Raw genomic sequence first — 22,004 nt, 5'->3', positions numbered from 1 at the left:
GAGTTATTTACTATCTGGCTTCAGTTTGCCAACTCCAAGTATAAACCATCTGGGCCTAATAGTTGTCAATGGTTTTGAAAATATTGTTAAGTTCATGGAAGGCTATGCCCCTTTTAAAGCCAACTTTATTTAATGGCTTTTTTCACATTGGAAAAGTAGCATTGCTATTTTTTTAAAGATCCACTCTTAATAGACCTTTTTCAGCTACTTGTCACAAGAGCAATCATGTGAGACTTAACAATCACATTCCTGAGCCTGAAGGGATAATGATATTGTCCCCAAAATCCATCAGCGTTGACCCTGGAGTCCCTGGTCTGGAAAAAGAACTGCAACACGTCCAGCTTTTGAAGAGTCCTAAAATATTACATGACTATAGCATAATTCTGTTATATGACTAGAAACCTTTAAGTACTATGAAAAAGATTCTCCCCAGGCATAAAGTACACAAGTTTCTAACTGTATTTAGAAATCTTCAGTTTTTCCAAGCTTACTTGTTCCCCACTGAGCAGCCAAGTTCAAAAGAGCGTCAGCAGAAAACAAAATTTTCTTTAAAAAAAAAAATGTTCCCATAGTGTCCATGTTGTGAAATACTTCATCTTTTAAAATAACCTGCAAAAATTCAGCATTAACATCACAATTTACAGAAATGAACGAGTAGCACTTGAGTTATTTTGATATTCAGGGAAAAGCATGTGAATCTTTTCCTCTTGAACTGTCACATACCATGCCTTTTCAACAACTTGCAAGGTTGTTCTCCACATCTGATTTTGCTTTTTAAATGTGTAGTTGGGGGCAGCCCCGGTGGCGCAGTGGTTTAGCACCGCCTGCAGCCCGGGGTGTGATCCTGGAGACGCGGGGTCAAGTCCCACGTCGGGCTTCCTGCAGGGAGCCTGCTTCTCCCTCTGCCTGTGTCTCTGCCCCGAATAAATAAATAAATAAATATTTTTAAAAAAATGTGTAGTTGGTATGAGCGCTGGCTTGGAACTCAAAAGGCCCAGGACCCAAATTCCCCTCTGGTACTTTAGTTGTGTGACTTTGAGTCAACCACATGATGGGGCTCATTAAATGGGACACAGCCTGGAGAGTACTTAGCACAGTGCCTGGCATTTAGAAAATGATCAATAATATTGTTTATGATTAAGGATTATTCTTGTGTCATTGGGGAATGAATGGAGCATTAAGAGTCTTCTGTTTTGTTGCTGTAGCAAAAAACCGTGGTGGCATTGTTATAACTTGTAGAAATAGTGTCAGAGACAAATAATAGTTATCGTCAACAAAACCATCTGTCAATGGATTACACAAACTCAAAGAGTAAGAGCCTCTTCTGTTTATCAAAGCAGTGGCTAAAACATATCAATTATATGGACAGAAATATCATAGGTATTAAATTAAGTCAACGAAAACAATCATTTTACATTAAGCTCTCTTAAACTCCTAGGAAATCTTAGAATTTATCCAGTCAACCACCTGGCTCATTAAGTCATTCTGCCCCTTCCCATGGTAAGGAAATCACCGTCCTTTGAGGTAACCCATTTCAGCTTGAGACTATCCCTTTGACTGAATTGAAAGGGATTTCTCTGGTGCTTACATTCTTTGGACCAAGTTCCACACTCCGGAGCCAAATCTGGTACTTATCACTTTTGACCAATCTTCAAATATTTGATGGGATCGTCTATACTGCTCCTGCATTAACTTCTCCAGTCCCTTCCATGTTCACCATGCTACCGGATTGGTGTGGCCATATCCTGGCCACATATCCTATTGTGCTTCAAGCACAGCACAGCCCCTTTCTTTACAAAATAGCTCATCCACCCTGTACTCTGCCCTCTGGCAAATCTACAGCCACATAAATTCCCCAGACTGTATAGCTAGATCAAAGTAGTCTCAATATGTTCTCCAGCCCATTCCTGTGCATGAGAGCACATTTCAAAGCAAAGTGATTTGATCTCTTCCCTGGGTTCTGTTCTGCAGGTCAGAATCACGTCCCCATGATACTGAAAGCAGTGTGAGAAACTGGAACTCCAAGGTGCAGTGCCTGGAGAATTTACACCTGGATGTCCCATTGACTTAGTTCTCCCTACAGTGAATGGAGTCCAAACAATACAGAACCCTGCAACTAAATGAATGTGCTTTTTAACATTCATTTCAAAATTATGTTGAGCACGGCAAAGAGTCTGAAGTTTTATCCTACTTGCATGCTAGCAAGTGAGCTGTGAGCCTGCCCCAGTGTCATGGGTACTTCCAGATGACACGAGATGCCTGGGTGAGAGACAAAGGAGCTTATTACCCCAGACACAGCAAGCAGGCTGAGCTTCATGTTCCTGTGGTTTCCACTTGTCTCTCATGTTCCACAAGGACAGGTCTGAGGACTCAGCAGGTGTGCATCACAGCTGAGAAACCTGGAGGTTAAAATCCCCCAGTCTTTCATAATGGGCTGCAAGTGAGCTTACCCAGCTTTTACCCTGGAGGGAGACATAATCTTTATCACACTGGGCAGCAAACAAACCTGCCTTTCACTCTGGGGGGGTCGCTATCTATCTTTTCCAAGGCCATTCATTATACAGATATCCTTGAAAAGGGAATCTAGAACAAAAGCTGGCAGTGCCTCTCCTCATAAAACTTGCAAAGCATAAGAGACCCACGGAGAACAGTCTCCCAGTACATCGTAGGATTTTATTTGGGGAATACTTAATTTCTACAGAACATCAAACCATTCAGTAAATATCTATTGAATGAACACTGTATGCTCAGCACTTGCCTATGTACTGTGGAGGGTGAAAAGTCATAAGGAGTCCTAATCCATAAGGACTGGTTGCCACCAAAGATGTAGGTGACTTGGCTCAAGGTGAAGTGTACAGCCTGAGAAGAGCACAGATCCCAATAAGAATCAGAAACACACTTCAGGCACAAGTAGAATAGAAGATGGGATCAAAAGAGGAGAAATCAAGCAAGCCCTCAGTGGTCAAGGGAGTTCCATGGAGCAGGGCTTTGAGTGAGTGCAGACACTGGGCTGCCTGAGTATAGTTGGCCTGGTCTGTGAGACCTGGGCAATGGGAGAAGCCTGTGTGGCCAGAACAAGTGTCTTGCTATCATTCTTTATAATTCTGGGTGCTGGTAAATGGAGAGGTCTTTGTTTCCTCAGTGCTTAGAGGATGGAGGTGTGTAGGCGTGAAGGTAGGAGCCAGGAGTTTGTAAGGTACAGGTATGTGTAACAGAGTGTGCCTTATAAGAGAGGGACTTGGAGGAGCTCTATCAATGTGGGGGTTGGAGAGGGCTCGGCATATATAGAGTTAATTTCCCTTATAAAATATACATTTGTCTGTAATGCTGCACACTATAAGGGTAGTATAGGGTGAGAACAGTGGCAACATATGGGAAAACCAACATCTGGTCATGCTATGAGGAGCTTGTGTGGGAGGCTTGGATCACATCCTGGATGATCGTTGTCCTGGTCACCAGCCAGGCATCCTCATGACTGTCAACGTGTTGTGAAGTGGACTTAGACTGGAGGAGCTGTGGAAATCCTTACATTGTTACCTCAAAGGCTCAGGGAGCTTGCATAACAGACTTTCTGTCCAGTTTTGAGGGGAGTTGCATTGTACCAGAGCACATGTTGCAGACAGCCTCAGTGGAGCTTCTAAAATTCAGAAATCGAGATTAGTGTTTAGTCAAGCTCTAAGACATGTTGAAACTCCTAAGAACTGAGAGTCTTTTTTGAGGGGTAGGGCAGACCCTGGCAGCCATGCTTCAGCTGGTGAAGGGTCTCCACATTGAAGGTCTTGAAAATGCGCTGCGACCAGGAAGCACTTCAGAGTCCCCATTGAGGCCACATTATGCTCCAGAAACTGGAGACAGCCAGGAGTCAGTGCTGTGCCCTAGAAAGGAAGAACTTCAAATTAGTTTGAAGAATATGACAGTAAAATATAAACATATAAAATATGCAGTTTTTGAGAGGCAATAGAAATTAATAGAAAATTTTAGATCTGATGTGAGGGTGACCACACATCTCAGAGCAAGACATCTCTCTCTTTGGCAGAAGGCTGAGAGGGAAAAAGTTACCCATGAAGGAGTTGCAATCACCCTAGCGGGGCATCCAGACCTGCCATTGATATCACATGCTGTGCCTTCTGTCAGGAAGATCCTCCCCAGCCTACTGCTCTTCCTTTTCCTCTTCTTCTTTTTTTTTTTTTTTAAAGATTTTATTTATTCATCAGAAACACAGAGAGAAAGGCAAAGACATAGGCAGAGGGAGAAGCAGGCTCTGTGAGGAGCCTGATGCAGAACTTGTTCCCACGACTCCAGGACCATGACCTGAGCCAAAGGCAGATGCTTAACCACTGAGCCACCTGGGTGCCCCTTCTTTTCCCTCTTCTTGCAAAACACCTACTCATGTTTCCATGTTCAGTTCAGAAGCTCCACCCCCACCCCCACCCCACTGCCTAGGGTAGGATTGGCCACTCTCTCCTTTGAGTGCTCAGGTACACTGTATGTAGATATATTCCATTGAGATTGGTGCACCTTTTCATTTGCATGAAGAATTTCTTCTCCAACCCTGAAAGGACATGGACTTTGTTTTGCTGTCAGATTCCTCAGCCCCTGCCCCAATGTTTGCTATAAAATCAGTACTTGACAAATGTTGGATGGCTGACCTCCTGTTAAGAGGCTCACGTTAACTCCCATTCCCACCCAGATTCCCAGAAGAAGAAAGTACAGGGCAGGTGCTGAGTCGTATGCTGTAAGAACTAGTGTGGATTTCCAGGACCTACTGGGAAAAGGAAAATGAGGAAGGAAACAATTCCCGGTCTCTAACCAGAAGAGGCAGGGAGGACACATTGCTGAGCACCAAGCCAACTCTCACCTAAAGGGTCCCGAGTCACTGATGACAGGACCTCTTAGAGCAGGGATGGCTGGAAGAAGCAACTGTTTCCAGTCAGAGGGGAAAATGACTGAGAAGAAGGAGGCACAATCAGCCCACAGCTTCCTTGGGGGGAAGGCTGCCAAGGGCCTCTCTGTCATTTGACTTTCCCCATCACAGATAAGCCTTTATAATGAAGCCCTTGAGGTCAAGGTAAGTAAGTTGGAAGGCCTAATTGCCAACTGGTATCTCTCTTACCCTGCCTGAAATTCCACCCATCACAAAGTCGGAGAATTTACAAACATCAAATGCAAATGCCTTGATATTCTGAGGTGAATGGAATGGACACAGGTTCTCTGTCCAGACTAGCTTGTGGCAGGAGTGCCAGCAAAGACACCACTAGGAACTTTTGGTGCCTAGAATGCCAGCCATGGGGTGTGGGCCTCCCTGGACTCCCTCAGATCCAGTTTTCTGCTCCATGTTAGAGCTACCCTTCCAGATGCTAGAGAGATGGTTTGGTACAAACCCCATTCCAGTGGGAATTCTGTGAACTCCAGATGTATCTCTCAGATTATTGTGGGGCTGCTGAGGCCCATGGCCAGTGGAAGACCACCATACTCACCTCCTACTAGCCTGCTATGTCTCCAGTCCCCACCCTTCCTGGGGTGGTAAGCACATCCTGTCAGGACCTTTCCCATGTTCCAACCTTCTACACCGCAGCTCTCCCTTCTCACTGAGGTCCTCACCCAGGGGTTGCTCTTGGCAGGGTGTGCCCCTGGCCCCACCCCTCTGTGGCCAGAGCAGCAGTTATCACTGCTGTGGTTTTATGATCCAGCTTTTTGGTGACTTCTAATGGACTGGGTACAAATAACTGAGGCCAATAGCAGATGGAAACCAACAGATAAATTCTCCCCTTTCCTGTCCCCATCCCCCATAATGGATTGTTTGGAAAGGCAGTAGTCTTGGCATCCCTGACAATATCCATGAGACTGGGTAACCCACTTGGGAACACACCAGATTGAGATATATTTGTTCCCTCCCCTTCTGGGCCTCACCCTATGTTTGCCCTCATCACAGCTTCCCCAGATTTCACTCCCAGGATAGTGTGAGCTGTGATGCTTGCAGGCTCAGTCTAATGCTGGGAGCCTGGGAGGAGGAGGCTCTATTACCCACAGAAAGTATAGGGGGAGAAAGGGAAGGACAGATTCTTTTTTTTTTTTTTTTTTTTTTTTTTTGAGGACAGATTCTAATACTCCAAAAATATAATGGCTTAGGACCATTATCATTTTGGACCCTTATCATTCTCCAGAGGCCCCATGAAATGGGTTACCTGCCTTCAGGCAAATCTTGGGGACATTTTGTCATGAGCCCCTGCATGCAGGAATGGGGGTCCCTATGCTTGCTTGCTCTGTAACTTCATGCTAGAGAGACTGAAGGGTGAGGTAGGAGAGGGCCCTGAGTCCCCTACTCCAGGGACCCATGGACATGAGACACATGGCTCCTTGGGAAGCTGAGCACAGAGCCTGGCCCCTCTGCCAGACCCTCTTTGAGAATTCCTTCTATTTTTTTGTCCACATCCCCTGCCAGAGTTAGATGAGAGGCCAATATGGAGAACAAAGCAGGCTTCGTGTGGCCCGTGGACAAAGTCACCACTGGTGAGGAGCCAGGCCAACTTGAAGCCTCACCCAGACATACTATGCAAAGACCTCGGGCACATTATCCAACAGTTCAATCTTTAGTTTACTTGTTCATCAAATGGGAATGCTGAAGACCAAGGAAATTGTGAAAGACTTCAAAATGGGCCTGTGGGAACCTCAAGTGTCTTTTCAATGGCATGTTGGACATTCCGTGGAAGTTCAAGGGTTATCAGATTCCATAGGAGTGTGTGCTTTGGATGGTCTCTGCTGAGACTGTTTTACAATTTGGTAGAGATAGAAGTGAGTCTATAGAAAATTTATAAGGTGCCTATAGACACATGTATTAGTCTTACTTAGGGCAACACAAATCAGTTTTGTCTGGTTGAGAATGTAAGTCTCTATACACCAAATCTGAATTTGAACTAGTTTTTTTTTTTTTTTTTTTAAAGATTTTATTTATTTATTCATAAGAGGCAGAGAGAGAGAGAGAGAGAGAGAGAGAGAGGCAGAGACACAGGCGGAGGGAGAAGCAGGCTCCATGCAGGGAGCCTGATGTGGGACTTGATCCCGGGTCTCCAGGATCACACCCGGACTGAAGGCGGCGCTAAACCGCTGAGCCACCCGGGCTACCCTTGAACTAGTTTTTATTTACCTTTTAGCAGTTCCCCTTAATTAATGATTTATATTAATGACTTACATAAAATATTCACTGTGTGTTGATTTTACAGAAAAGTCATGATTTTACCTTTTCGAAAATTATCCTTGAAAACATGGACTATGAGTAGTCATATACTCTAGCATGAGGTTACAGTCATATCAAGTGACTTCAATGAGGCTGTGTATATGAAGTATGTGACATCGAGGATGTAAAGTACAGGACGCCAAAGTCTAACATGGAGTAAAGGCACACAGGGGAAAGGGGAGGAGGGAATTATAGCTGAGTTGTGCCAGAGGCTATACTGCATAGCCTTTTCTAATATTGACAGCAACCCTGCATGGTAGTCATTATTAACCTGGTATCATGAAGGGAGCTCCGACCTCTGGGTCTTGGGGAACTTGACCCAAACCAAGATGGTGGGAGGTAAAGCAGAGGAGACCCAGGTCTGTCTAACTCCAAAAGCCCATGTTTTTAACACCAAACCACCTTACAAAGGCCAAGAAACAGTGCCACCCTGTTGTGGTGGGGAGGAAACATCTGTAAATGAGGATGGGTGCCTACAAGTGAAGAGTGAGAAGGTGCTCAGAGTCCTGGCCACCCAGCAGGGAGCCAGGAGGAAGGTGGGGTGAGTAGTGAAAGAAGATGGCAATGGGATAATACTGAGTGAGGACTTCCAGCCTTGGGCAGACACCTGCTTTATTCCCTCAGCCTCCTTCCTGCTCCCCTGCCCTCTGAAAACTGAATGAAAGGAAATTGAAATTCCCATTAACTTCATACTTTTACCCAAGCAAGGACATTGACATTTTCAAAGACCAAAAAAAATGACTCTTCCAGGTCATGGGCAATGTCAGTAAGGAGACAGAACAGAGGCCCTTGACCCCTAGGATCACTCACTTTCCCCCAACTATATTCCCTCTGAATGTTTTAGAATGGCAAACACACTGAGTATAATTTATAGTATAATTTATCAAACCAGCAGCCAAGTGCGTTAATTTTTAAAGACTATAAATCCTGTTTACTTTTCAAAACAAGGATGCAAGCCTGGTAGAGAACAGTCAAGACTGATGCAATATTAATAAACCTTAATTGCTTTATTATTTACATTGACAAAACAAGTGAAGGCCATTAAAAAAGAAAGACAAGCCTATATGAGTTCTATTGTGTTGTTATGTGCCACTCTGCTTTGAAAGAGTACCTGTGGGCTTTCAATATTTAACTACACACATCAGTGCTGTCTCAACCAAACCAACATCTACCTCAGACTCAGTGGCCTCGTGAGTGATTTCTCAGGGTTCTCCAATATGCCTTTAACTGGTAGTATGTTATTGTTAATCTGGGGTGCTCATTCAATTTATCATTGCGATATTTAAAATTACTATTTCCCTCTTCCCTTCACCTTCCATCTCACACACCCCCGACCAATGATTTTGAAATATAAGAGATAAAAAAAAAGAAAGAAAGAAAAGGAAAAAAAGAGATATATGGGGTTTTTCCTGGAGGAGAAACAATGTTCTTAGTATGTAAATGGGAACTAAATGTCAAGCTTTAAAAATGGAAGTGTGTCTTCTAAAATTGTGAAACCAGGACATTTCCAACAGACCATTTTTCTTCTCTTGACCTTTTAGTTCCATGATCTACTAGAGGTCATTTCATTTGTAGCCCTCTGAGGAAAAGTAGCTACATTTTTACTCAAATGCACACTCAGGGTGAAGGAGGGGAATAGGCGACTAATCAACCCTCTTCATCAAAGACTGCTCCAAATAGCTTTTGAATGACTGTGAAGACAAGTTAATAGTAGATCATGCTTCCCTATGATGAAGTGCTATAATATAACTACTTATTTTTTTTTTTTTTTTAGAATTCTAGTCTTCACATTTTCCTAAAGGAAATAGAGCATACAAAATACAAAAATGGGGAATAATAATGAATTCTTAATAATCATATAGATACCTCTTTTAATTTGACTTTAAAAATGATACATTGGTTTTTATATAAGAAAAAAATTCATCCTACTTGGTTTTAGTAATTAGAGTTCATGGAAAAATTTCATTGTCACTTAGTCACTTGGCATTTTGTCCTGGCCAGCTAAAGTAATCACTTCATTAATAAATATCCTGTGAACAAAAAAAAATTTAGGGGCAGCATAGTCATTTTTCTAGTGTTTATTCTTTTCTTTTTCCTAATGTTTATTCTTAACTGAATCTTACTTAGTCTTACTAAGTGATTAGTCTTACTGAGTAAACCACTTCCAATAACTAAATGAGAGACACAATATTCATTTTATCAATATTTAAATATATTATTTACTAATATTTATTTTACCAGATTATTTGATTCTAAAAAGGTACTCATTAAAAGATATATATGGTGTGTGTTGCCCATAGGTGTATGTGTGTGTGTGTGTGTATGCCTGTGTTCATAAGTGTGTGCGAGTGTATATGTGTATGAATGCATGCATGAGTGTGTGTCCATGTATAACTTGTGGTAGTAGCCTGATTAGTGGCTGTACCTCTACATACAGGGAGGATCTTCAAGTTCTCCTGTAAGCCTTCTGCTCCTTTTAATATCTACATACAGTGAAATCATTTATCACTTGGCCAAAACCAAGCATAAGAATCATTTTCCCTATAGTGGGCAAATGATAAAATCATCATCATCATCATCATCATCATCATCGTCATCGTCATCATTATCATATCAACTATTGAGACAACTATGGCAGATCATGCTTTATGTTTGAAAATTAATTTCTGGACACTGTATCAATAGCAAAAATATTATCTACCACCCAAGAGTCAACATATTCCAATAGAGAACAACGATAAGGCAGTACAGTAGTATATGCTAGGAATGAATACTTGAAAAGTGCTGCTAAAATTCTGCATTTTAATTAATTGTGAGTCCTCTGACAATCAGGACTGGGTCAGTCTCAATTCTGGGTTATGAGTGGTCTACCTAAGACTAAAGTAACAAAAAACATTTTGTTGGTAGTAGAGGATTTCTGGTTATTTTTTAAGAAAATGTTAATGTTGGGCAGCCCTGGTGGCCCAGCGGTTTAGCGCTGTCTTCAGCCTAGGGTGTGATCCTGGAGACCTGAGATCAAGTCCAATGTCGGGATTCCCTGCATGGAGCCTGCTTCTCCCTCTGCCTGTGTCTCTGCCTCTCCCTCTCTCCTTCTCTCTCTCTCTCTGTGTCTGTCATGAATAAATAAAATCTTAAAAAAAAAAAGAAAATGTTAATGTCTTTGAATATGATAGCAATTTCAAATTCTGACAGCATATTCCAGAATGCTATGATTTTAAAGATATCACTTTATGGCAAAGGTCACCCTGGTCATCATTACATACCTCTTTCTGTGAAGGTCTGGGTGTGGGTTGTGTTCAGTAGTGCTTAAGCATTGCTTTTGGGCTTTACTGAGTGTATAACTTGCTTAGACTATCTTCATGTCCTGGCAATGGGAAAAGAACACCTCAAATCTCCTTTTCCTGCCAGTCACAACTCTACTAATTAACCATTTCACTAACTGTGCCACGAGAACTTGTTAACTACCCCTGAGTTTAGCAGCTGTTCACTGATGGCAAAAACAAAACAAAACAAAACAAAACAAAAGCGCCTACCAAAACCCAAACCAAACCAAACCAAATCAAAACAAAACAAAAAAAAACCCAAACAAACACAACCTGGAAGTGAATTTCAAATAAAATTGACTTAGCTACTGCATACCAGGTATACTTCATAGAATTTTCCCCCTATGCTTATCTTTGTTCAAGTATCTCAGTTTTGTTTTGACTGTTGTAACTTAACAGGAACCAGGCAGAGAATTACAACAAAGACTACAACAAGGCAGAAATTTGAATATTTTGGTCTTTATCCAAGAGAAAGAAAAAATTGAACAGATCCCTTTTTGCCTGCACAAAAAAGCTAGTAATTTCACTGCTGTGAGATGTGAGTAACCATAACTAGCACCATATTAGCCTAGCTACTATAGACTGTGAAATGGAGACATGAGGTACGCCAATGGGCAACACTGGTCAGGAAGTTCTAAGAATAAAGAGCTATTCTGGACCAAAATTAGCTTATGCTTCTATTCTAAGTCAATTATTTCTGTCTTGCTTTTACCTAAGTTCGAGTTAAAATGTCAGACCAAAAAAATGTTTGTGATTAACAAATATTAGGATATATCAAGAAGGTATTTTTGAATTATATTCTTTCAAGAATTAAGATCAAACAGCTATAACATAGTCTGAAATGCAGTAAATTAGGATGCAACATAGAAAAATGGTAAGGAATATGTGTTTTGCATCACACAAAACCTGGGTTTGTTGTGCCCTGGCTTTGCTATATACACCGGCTTTATGACCTTGGATAGTTAACCCAAGGCTCGGATTCCTCAGCTGTAAAAGAGGAAGGAGAGGAATTGTTTTTTCATAGATTTGTTGTACGGTATGATGTCTAGTAAAGAGTAGCACTCAGTAAGAGTTAATTGTGATTATTATATTTATTCAATATTTAGCTAATATTTATTCATCTTAAAAATATTTACTGAGCATCTTGCTGTATGGCAGGTATACTCTTCCAGGGCTAAAGGCACAACAATGGGGGTGCCTGAGTAGCTTAATTGGTTAACCATCTGCCTTTGGCTCAGGTCATGATCTCAGGGTCCTGAGATAAGCCCTGCATCAGGCTCTCTGCTCAGGTGGGGAGCCTGCTTCTCCCTCTGCCTCTGCCCCTCTCCTCTGCTGGTGCTCTCTCTCTCTCTCTCTCTCTCTTTCTCTCTTACACACACACACACACACACTCTCTCTCTCTCTCAAATAAATAAATAAATAAATAAATAAATAAATAAATAAATAAAATCTTAAAAAATAATTAAAGGCACAGTAATGAGTCAACAATTGCTACAAGTTACTGAGTTTTGACCATGTGCCAAGTGCACGCTATGCAATGACACATTTCAAACTCACAACTCAGTAATAGCATTATTGCTTTGTAGATGAAGAAACTGAGAAAAAGTTAAATAGCAGAAGGACATGGATCTGAGATTTGAAACCTAGGTGCCCCAGCCCAAGACCTTAACCATTATACAGGTTCTAGTGCATGAGTCACAAAATAAATAAGTGAACAAGTTAATGAATTCAGAGGTTGAGTATGGCCAGAAAGAAAAGAGCCTCCGCATAAGGCACTAGAGAATGAGACGAGCCTGGGGGAAGAGAGGCCACCGAAGGCCTCTAGGACAAGGTGAGGTCAGAGCAGAGGTCTTGGTAACATGAAAACCAGAACCAGGCTAAGGTCCGCACGCAAGAACTGCTTCCCAGGAGGAGAGAACAGCATGAATAGATAAAGGCCTTGCAGCAAGCTTGGATTCATCTGAACATTAATTTTCTATATGAATTTTCTCAAGGACTCCATGCCTACCCTATTACTGATTCTTTCCCTGTTACCCTTCCATGTTGCTTTATCTTCTTCTCAGTCCCCTTCTCTGTTTCTCTCAGTGCCTTTTCTTGCCAATTTCCTACTTCACCAGAGAGTATGAGCACGAGGGGAGAGGATGGGGAAAGCAAATGGGAGAGAAAGTCAAGAAAATGGGAGGGGAAGACAAGATATGACGTGCTACTGCAGATGCTGCGTGCTGTCATATAATAGGCTTGAATCTGTGAAGTTGGAATTCATCAGGAGCTCTACCCCCTCCTCTCCTGCCTAATAACAAACTCAAAGCTAAGTTTCATATTCAGTTGTAGTAGCTTCCATGAGCCCAGGCATTTGGGTGTGAATAGTCCTTTAAACCTCGTAACTTCATTACTCAAGTCTTACATTGCATCTGTACTTCTTTTACATGCTACACTTCCATTTGGGGTGTAGATATAGAATGCAAATACATTTAAATAAGCAAATAAAGGGTGGCCTGGGTGGCTCAGCAGTTTAGCGCCACCTTCAGCCTAGGGCCTGATCCTGGAGTCCTGGAATGGAGTCCCACGTCGGGCTTCCTGCATGGAGCCTGCTTCTCCCTCTCTCTGGCTCTCTCTCTCTCTGTGTCTCTCATGAATAAATAAATAAAATCTTTAAAAACAAACAAACAAACAAACAAACAAACAAACAAAGGTGCTGTGGTTATTGTTTGCAAAGTGTCCACCATGATTTCGCTCTGTGGATAGGTCTATGGGTAGGGCCTCCCACACTGATTCTAAGGATCTTTCCGTTTCTTTTAATCCTGAAAACAAGCCCAAGTTAGCCTCCTGGTGGAGGGAGAGATTCCAGCTTTCCAGATTTTCCCACCATTTCAAGTTAAGTCCCAGATCTGGAAATGAGGCCATGATGGATTCTCCAGCTGCAGCCAAGCTGGTCCAGACAAAAAGCCCTCTGGCCAAGATAGAGAACAATGGGAAATAATAAGTGTTTTGTTTTATGTTGCTAAGTTTTGGCATGGCTTGTGATAATAAAAGCTAATTGATAAAAACAATAGCGTTTTCTCCAGGTAAAATACTTGAAAGTAAATATACTGCCATATTCTGAATTATATTATTAACAAACTGCTTAACTTTTCACTAATGTAACCAGTTCATAATTTTTAGTAATGAACTTTCCTGATGATATTGAAGGGATGCTTATTAAATGTGAAGAGGGCAGGAAATTAAGAATGAATGATATAATTAAGATGAAATGGATGTTTGAAAAGCCAAAATAATAAATAAGATATATTCAACAAATTGAAATTCATTAATATATTAAATATGGAGTCTGAGGTCATTAGTCTATAATATCTACAGCATACATATTGCATGGCTTCTTGTGTCTCATCTGAAGCATTTGAGGATAAACATTTTGGGCAAATTATCTCCTTTAGTGCAGAGAAGATGAGAAAAAAACACAAGGAGGGGCACTTGGGTGGCTCAGTGGTTGAGCGTCTGCCTTTGGCTCAGGTTGTGATTCCGGGGTCCTGAGTCTGCCTTTTTCTCTGCTGTTCTCTCCCTGTGTGTCTTTCATGAATAAATAAATAATATCTTTAAAAAAACACACACACAAGGAAATGACAAGGTCACTTGGAGGACATCACTGGATATTGTATTAGTTAATGTTGGCTACATGCTCTGATAAGTAGATTGTAAATTATGGAATTATTAGCACATAAAAAGACACTATTGGGCAGCCCGGGTTGCTCGGCAGTGTAGCACTGCATTTGGCCCAGGGCCTGATCCTAGAGATCCAGGATCGAGTCCCAAGTCAGGCTCCCAGCATGGAATCTGCTTCTCCCTCTGCTCGTGTCTCTGCCCCTCTCTCTCTCTGTGTCTCTCATGAATAAATTTTTTAAAAATCTTTAAAAAAAGACACTATTTATTAGTTTTGTTACAATACTGGGAAGGTGAGCAGATGTGAGAGAGTGGCCCTCCTCCATACAATCTTTCAGGAATCTAGGCTGACAGAGCTCTGCCGTCTTCAGTATGTGGCTTCCAAAATTCCTGGCTCCCAGAATCCAATTCAATCCAGTATCCCTTCTCTATTTCAGCTGGCCAGAGGGGGAAGGACCATAAAGGATTCTGTGTGGGAGATATACTCATGTAGCTTTGAAATGGCAAGCATCAGTCTCTTTCTCTCATTCCATGGGTTAAAACTCAGTTATAGGACTATCCGACTTTAAGGAAGGCTGGGAACTCTTTATGTGTTAGGAAGAAAGGAACGAGAGGGAACGGCCAAGGGCTAAGCCTTTTTACTCCAGCATCTCATATGTATGTGCACCTTCCCACCATTCTTTCTCATCCTAATTTCTGATGGACCCTGCCCTGCCCTTTCGCCATTTGTGAGCATAAGGCTACATTACTCAGGTGAGGTGAAGAGAAAAAAAAAAACAAAACTGTTCAGATCCATTCACTTAGAGAGTTATATTCAGTACGAATCAATACTGGAAATGACTGTAAAAAGGGAATAAAGTTCATATCAATAGTATCCAGAATGAGAGAGATGATCTTTATTGCTCTTCAATGATTATCTCAAACATGAAGTATTTCATTCAGTTTCCATCACACTTGCCAAAGGATAAGGTGGGTCACAAAACCAAGCCATGGGAAGAGAAGCTGAAGGAACTGGAGTTATTCAGATAGAAGAGCAAAGAAGGATCAATGGAGAGGCTGTAATTGTCTTTACACGAATTTTTTTTAAATAAGCTTTTTCTGATAACAAAATTGCCTGGTGGAGGTGGGAGTGGGGATGTTATCTATATTTTCACCACCCAAAGACAAACCCTGTTAATATAACTGTTTTATAGTTCCTTTCAGACTATTTTCTATGCACAACTTTTTAAGATACTCTTGCATTTTATCTATTTTTCCCATTTGTGCATGTTTTTGTCATTTATGAGAGTAAGCATTTGCTTTATGTCTTTAAAGTCTTCAGAAATACCATTTCCTAAAAACACATACTGTTTCACTGGGAAGATATATATCACAGCCACTCACCACTCAAGATTTAGATTGCTTCTAAATTTTCACTGGTATAAATATCATTGGGATGCATGTTTGTGTGCAGAAGCCTTTTTCCTATTCATTTCATCAAAGTACTGTCTACTTGCATAAAATATCTTCAAGCGTATGCTAAATTTTTTCCAATATTTTTCTCTCACTGATAAATGGCTAAGAATCCATGTTTCATCAACCCTTCTCTAGGGTTTGATATTACTTAAAAATATTTTCTATTAAAGAGAGGAAATTCATAACTTGTTTTTTAATCTACATTTCATTGGTTATTAGTGAGATAAAACAGTTTTACAAGTTTATTAATCACTTACAGTTCTGCATTTGTGATTTTTTTTACCTAATTTGGCCAATTAGTGTTTTCCTTATTGACTTATATGATATTACTATGTTGATCTTTTAGCACATCTGTCAAGTTTATTTTTTAGTTTCTTTGACTTTGTTAGTATTCATCAGTTTGTCAGTAGGAGTTCTATATCTTAATGTATTCAAAAAAGTTAACCTCTTCTATTTTTCTCTAACGTAACTTAATATAAGAAATTTCTTTCCAATTTACAGGGTGAATAAATGAATACACATTGATATTTTCTTCTACTTTTTTTAGAGTTGCTTTTTCCTTTTATATTTAATCCCTTAATGAAATTATTACAGTGTTTTGGAAGTCTCAGATTGCCTAAAACTTTATTTCAAGTTTGACATTGGTTTCTCAAATATCTATCTTCAAATATTTAAATGGATGGGATGTGTGCAGAATATGGGTTGGAAAATTAAGCCAACTTTGCATGGCTCTAAGAAAGAGAACTAGAACCAATGAGTTAAGTTATAGATTTTGGTTCCATAAATGGACGCACATTCTAAATGGTGATGACAGTGAAATATTTAAAAACTGTTATTACATGTTCTCCAAACATCCAAGGGGATGCCAGCTGTAAAAAAACAAAAAACAAACAAACAAAAAAAAACCTGGCATTGCCCTTTATGTGTGACAAGATGAACATCAACCAAAGTTAAAACTACCTGCATATAAAATAGCCTACTTTGAGGTTAAAGGTGCAATGACCATATACCTCAGTTAGCCCACTACAGTCCTGGTTTATGTCTGTTGTCCAGGTGTTATTATTTGTAATGCCTTTTTTCCCCACTATTACATTCTTCAATTCCTCCATTCTTATTATTTAAATAACAGCCATAATTAAGCAGTGCTCTCTCAATAAAGTTATTCAGCTAAAGTGGGGTGGCTAACTTGTAGGGTGTGGAATATGGAATTCTGCCATTAAGGGACTGTACTAGTGGTTTCCCAGGTCCTGTTGTCAGGTTTTTATGGCTCATGCTGCATCCAGCTGTGCCCAGCTCCCTGTATCCTCTCCACAGCTCGGTAAGTACTTTGTGAGACTGTGTATATGCTTATGTTTCCCCAATAGAGCTCCCTCGTAATGTGGTATTTTGTTGTTTTCTTCCACTCATACTCCCTAGCTAGTGCCCAATATGTGGCAGGCTCAATTTGTCTTTGTAGAACATTCCCCCCACAAAAACTTGGGGAGGTGGGAGGCATCCCCACTGAGGATGGAGAAAGTTATCTGGTTGGGGTTAAACCGTTGACAACCATGAGATTTACATGGTTTATACCCATAGCCCATGGAAGCCCTAGTAAGGGACACAAAGTTTTCTGAAATTCTATCCCTTGACTCTACTTCAGTGTTTCCAAATCCTTCTGAGCCCTGAAGATAAAAGAGAAGACAAAAAAGTATGCTATATCATCCCTAGGCAACCTTAGAAGTAGATGGAGCAGCCTAACCATTTAGATAGGAAGCCTTCCATTATGCAGCATATCACTCAAGGATCTTTTGGAGGAAAACAAGAATGAGTGGGAATGTGATGATACACGGTAAGAAAATTTCACTTCTCTTAGTGTATTATATCTATGGCTAGAAGAAATAAAGAGAGTTTTGAATGATGAAGTGTTTACATCAATGAAGTTGACTGAGACTCCATATTAGGCAATAGGAGGTGGTGAATGCAGGACCCTCAGTTGCAGAAAGAATTTTCTAGACTGACCAATAAAATACGCCTCACTTTTTTTTAAAGGGCTTTAAGGAATCAGATTCACATTCTCAATCAGAGGACACTGCTCTAAGAATCTATAATAACAAATCTACAGAAATCTCAGGTGTTTAACAGATTAAAGTAGTTACTCATTCAGAGTCCACTGGGATCCCATGAGCTCTTCAGGCTAGTTGCCTTTTCATATAATGACAAAGGGACTCAAGCTTTATCTTCTCCTGGTGGCCAACCCAATCAATGTGGAAGGAAAGTGGGAGCTGGAGATTACACAGGGGGCTTATGGCACTTTTATGGCCAAGATGTGGCATAGCTCAGTTCCTCCTACATCCCATTGGCCACAGCCGGTTACATGACACCAACTAACTGCAAAGGAGACTAGGAAATGAAAGGTTGCTCCTTGGTATATGATAAGCATTAAATGTCTCTGTTGTAAAACCATTACAAGTTAGAGAAAGCTAGAAGAAAAACTCACCTACAAGAGTCACATTTAGTAATATTAGATTGGGTACATAATATCCATATTCTGTGTAATACCTGATTAATCAGATATACAGGAAAAAAAAGATGGAGTGTTAACATACCAGTAGCTAGAATTCTTGCCTTTTTACAACTGCTTTCTAAACTCAGTTGCATCCATTTATATCTCCTCTTATAAATGATAAATGTTATTGGTTTCCCTAATTTCCTTTATTCTATATAGAGAAGTTTAACAGGCATCAAGATTGATTATAAACATACTTGTTAATGTTTTCAATCCAATTCAAGCACGAAGCGAGAGCTTACGATATTTCTATGACAAATCTAATTATTAATGGATTGCTTCTTCCATCCAACATCCTTGTTTTCCCTGTTAGGTTTAATTAAAAATCCATTTGAACCATAGCCTTACTGATATAATATTTCAAAAGCTCTATACTACATGAACAATGCATACATCTCTCTAGATGGCATCATTGTCCCATCATAACATGATGCTTTTTTATTACTTAGTACTTAAGAGCTCAGAGAGAAGATTCATTAAGCTCATTAATTCATATTTAATCATATCTATAATTTTAGAAGAGTGTATGTGGTTCATAAAGTAGGATGATGAGCTCTCAATAAAGGTTAGTTGGGCCACTTTCAGGCAATATTATGAACATAAGGCAATGACCCTTAAACAAGACCAAGATGACATAATGATAAATTAATATTTTGTCAAGTAAATGATAAAATTATTCCTTGTCTCCTTAAAGAAACTTTTCTTATCTGTACTTGAACAGTTCACTCAAATTTAAGAGTATTTAAATTCTTCAAGAATAAGAATATTTCAAACTACTCATCTGAAGATAGTTGTGAAGTACTACATTATATTTTGGTATCTATGAGAAAATTAATACTTCATATATTTAGTACAGTTACAAATCACAGAATCATTAAAGATTTAGTCGACTCTCTAACTCACCATGTAATATATTACCTGGTGGTAGCATTACCACCAAATAACTATCTGGCTTCTGCTGGGAAGTTTTTAATAGACAGGGGTCCCCAGTTTCTCCCAGCTATTAAACTGTTAAAGTTAGTTGCTGGATGGAAGCTCACTTTCTTTTTTTTTTTAATATTTTATTTATTTATTCACGAGAGACACAGAGAGAGAAAGGCAGAGACATAGGCAGAGGGAAAAGCAGGCTCCATGCAGGAAGCCCAATGTGGGACTTGATCCTGGAATCTCCAGATCACGCCCCAAGCCAAAGGCAGATGCTCAACTGCTGAGCCACCTAGGAGTCCCTCAAGCTCACTTTCTTTTGAAGAAAACTTATCTTTACATAACTTCTTCTCAATTGATCTTAATTACACAATAATATAATAATATATATTATACATAATTGTAATACGTAATGTTCTTTAGTACTGCAATTTCTTTCTCCCAAGATAGCCATGATGTCTGCCCTTAATTTTTATCTCATCTGAAGCCCAAATACAATCCAATACTCCAACCATTAACGGTAAGACGGTCTGGAGACTCCCTACTACATTGGTTATCCTCTGAATTAATGATTCTCATCTAGGGACTTGGGATTCACCTAAGAGGAGAAGAGGGTTTTCCCCCATATGGTCGCCTCCTCCTAAGATTCTATGTTGCTTCCTGAGGGGAAAATGCCCTTTCTCCAGCCTGGAAATGACTACTGAGTGAGTCTTCATAACCGATGGATTTGTAGGAAAAAATTTACTTACAATGTACATTGAAACTTGTTAACAGCCTACTCTAATAGGACATCCAGATTTTAATATGGAAATCCAGATGCGGTATGAGCATTACAAAATATAATAAAGCTATTATCTCTCATATTATTTATTTCCTACCTGTAATAAAACAGCTATCATCAGAGGTTTTGCAGGCTTTACAAACCTGTAAATATACATGGTTTCTTTTTTTTAATAAAGATTTTTCTACATGGTTTCTTTTTTTTAATAAAGATTTTTCTTTATTTATTTATTTGACAGAGAAAGAGAGCACAAGCGGGGGGAGTTTCAGGCAGAGGGAGAAGGAGAAGCAGGCTCCCCACTGAGCAGGCAGCTCAATGTGGAGCTTGATCCCAGGACTCTGGAATCATGACCTGAGCTGAAGGCAGACACTTAACAGATTGAGCCACGCTGGTGCCCTTCATGGTTTCTTATTAACAGTGAAAATACAAGCATCCCTGACTTTTGATCTCTACCTTCTCATTCTTCTACTAAGTGCCTCTCCTACTCTGTTCTCAAATACATGCCACTTATTTCTTGAAGTCTGGAGCACACACACAAAAATCTGTACTCTGGTGTAGTGCTGGCTCTTTGAAAGTGTATTTCATCATTTAATTCCCACAAGAAGTGTTATGTGGGTGTAGTATTCTTACTTTACAAAGTAAAAATTTTAACATAGGGAGGTTAAATACTTTGCCAAGTTTCCAAGCCTCCCAAATGGTGCGTTACTGTATAATTGTATAGAGAAATACACGGTGCTCTATTCAATAGGATATAGACGGTACAATTATTTAGCACAAGGGATTTAAATGATTCTGTCTCAAAGTATAGCCACGCACATGACCATTTCAAGTCACTGTGTTTTCATTAACTGTATTTTCATGGAACTGCAGACTCGCACTCTGTGAGTTCAAGGCTGTAGTCATAGTCCTCACAACCTTTCTTTCAGTTAAGAGCACTCATCAGGCAGACCAAAGCTACACATTCAAAGCTGCAATAGCAAGTCATATGAAGCATATTTATTTACTTCTATATCTCCTGTTACTAATGAAATCCAATTATGTGTTACTTATCATTGAAATTTGAGGTTTTTTCCCACCGAGGTATTTCTGTTCCTGGGAGGACTGAGGTCAGAGGCTTATTGTCATTGTTTCCACTTGTGTGTTTCCTGTGTCCCTTGATTTCTGATCAGATTGAAAGGATAGACAGAATGAACTGAGAGAGGGGGAATGTTAAGAATTTAAGACATCAATCTTTTGTGTGACTAGGTCCAATTTAATTTAAGAAAAGAAAAGCAGAAGAGTACTAGAATAGACTAATCTAACCTGTTCTTTAGAAAAGTTTGGCTTCAGAAAGGCAGTGAGGGAAGGGTCAAGAATAAAGGAATAGTTAAGGATATGTGCCTCTACTAAAGAATGAGGGAGGCGGTGCTATTTCTTCCCAGTGGGTGGTGGTGGCAGAGAGCCAGTTTTGCAGTTCTCAGCTACAAGCCCTAGCAGTATAGAGAGTGGGATGGACACTTATCTCCACACCCATCTCCCTAAAGGCTGGAGACTAGCCACCCTCAAGGCTAAGATGAGAAAAGGGGCTTGTTAATAATTTCAGGCTGAAAAGGGTGGGTGCTCTTTTAGTGTAGTTAAGAATAACAGTAGCTGTATTCCACCTTTTTAAAAGGGGAACCATAAAACAATTTCCCTCTGAAATAAAAAATAAGCAAAGGATTTCCTACCATCTCCACTATTCTCTATAATTGTTTTTTTTTTTAAGATTTTATTTATTTATTCATGAGAGATACAGAGAGAGAGAGGCAGAGACACAGGCAGAGGGAGAAGCAGGCTCCATGCAGGGAGCCTGACATGGGACTCGATCCCGGGACCCCAGGATCATACCCTGGGCCGAAGGCAGGCGCCAAACCACTAAGCCACCCAGGGATCCCCTCTAAAATTGTTTTGAAGGTACTTCTCAAAATAATTATTATGTTGTAGTCAATATGAAGTAGTTAAAGGTGTAAGAATTGGAAAGGAAGAGATACAACTACCTGGATTTATAGAAAATGAAATTTTTAAATGTATGGAAAACCTAAAAATTCATGTAAAAATCTAAAAAAA

The 22,004-nt window shown here is 40.1% G+C and overlaps 1 long non-coding RNA gene across 5 annotated transcripts in view; it reads right to left on the bottom strand.

Annotated features, from left to right (window-relative positions):
- Positions 1-22,004, bottom strand: part of LOC111093253 — a 151,665-nt gene that overhangs the window by 103,921 nt on the left and 25,740 nt on the right. For all 5 annotated transcript variants that reach the window (XR_005380974.1, XR_005380971.1, XR_005380972.1 and 2 more), the window contains exon 2: positions 2,288-3,875. This is a non-coding gene — a long non-coding RNA (uncharacterized LOC111093253). The remainder of the gene's footprint in view (positions 1-2,287; positions 3,876-22,004) is intronic.

Source organism: Canis lupus, chromosome 29 (genome assembly GCF_011100685.1).
Source record: "Canis lupus familiaris isolate Mischka breed German Shepherd chromosome 29, alternate assembly UU_Cfam_GSD_1.0, whole genome shotgun sequence".
Lineage (NCBI taxonomy): Eukaryota > Metazoa > Chordata > Mammalia > Carnivora > Canidae > Canis > Canis lupus.
Note: the sequence above shows the minus strand (reverse complement) of the source record. Positions and strands in the feature narration are given on the sequence as shown.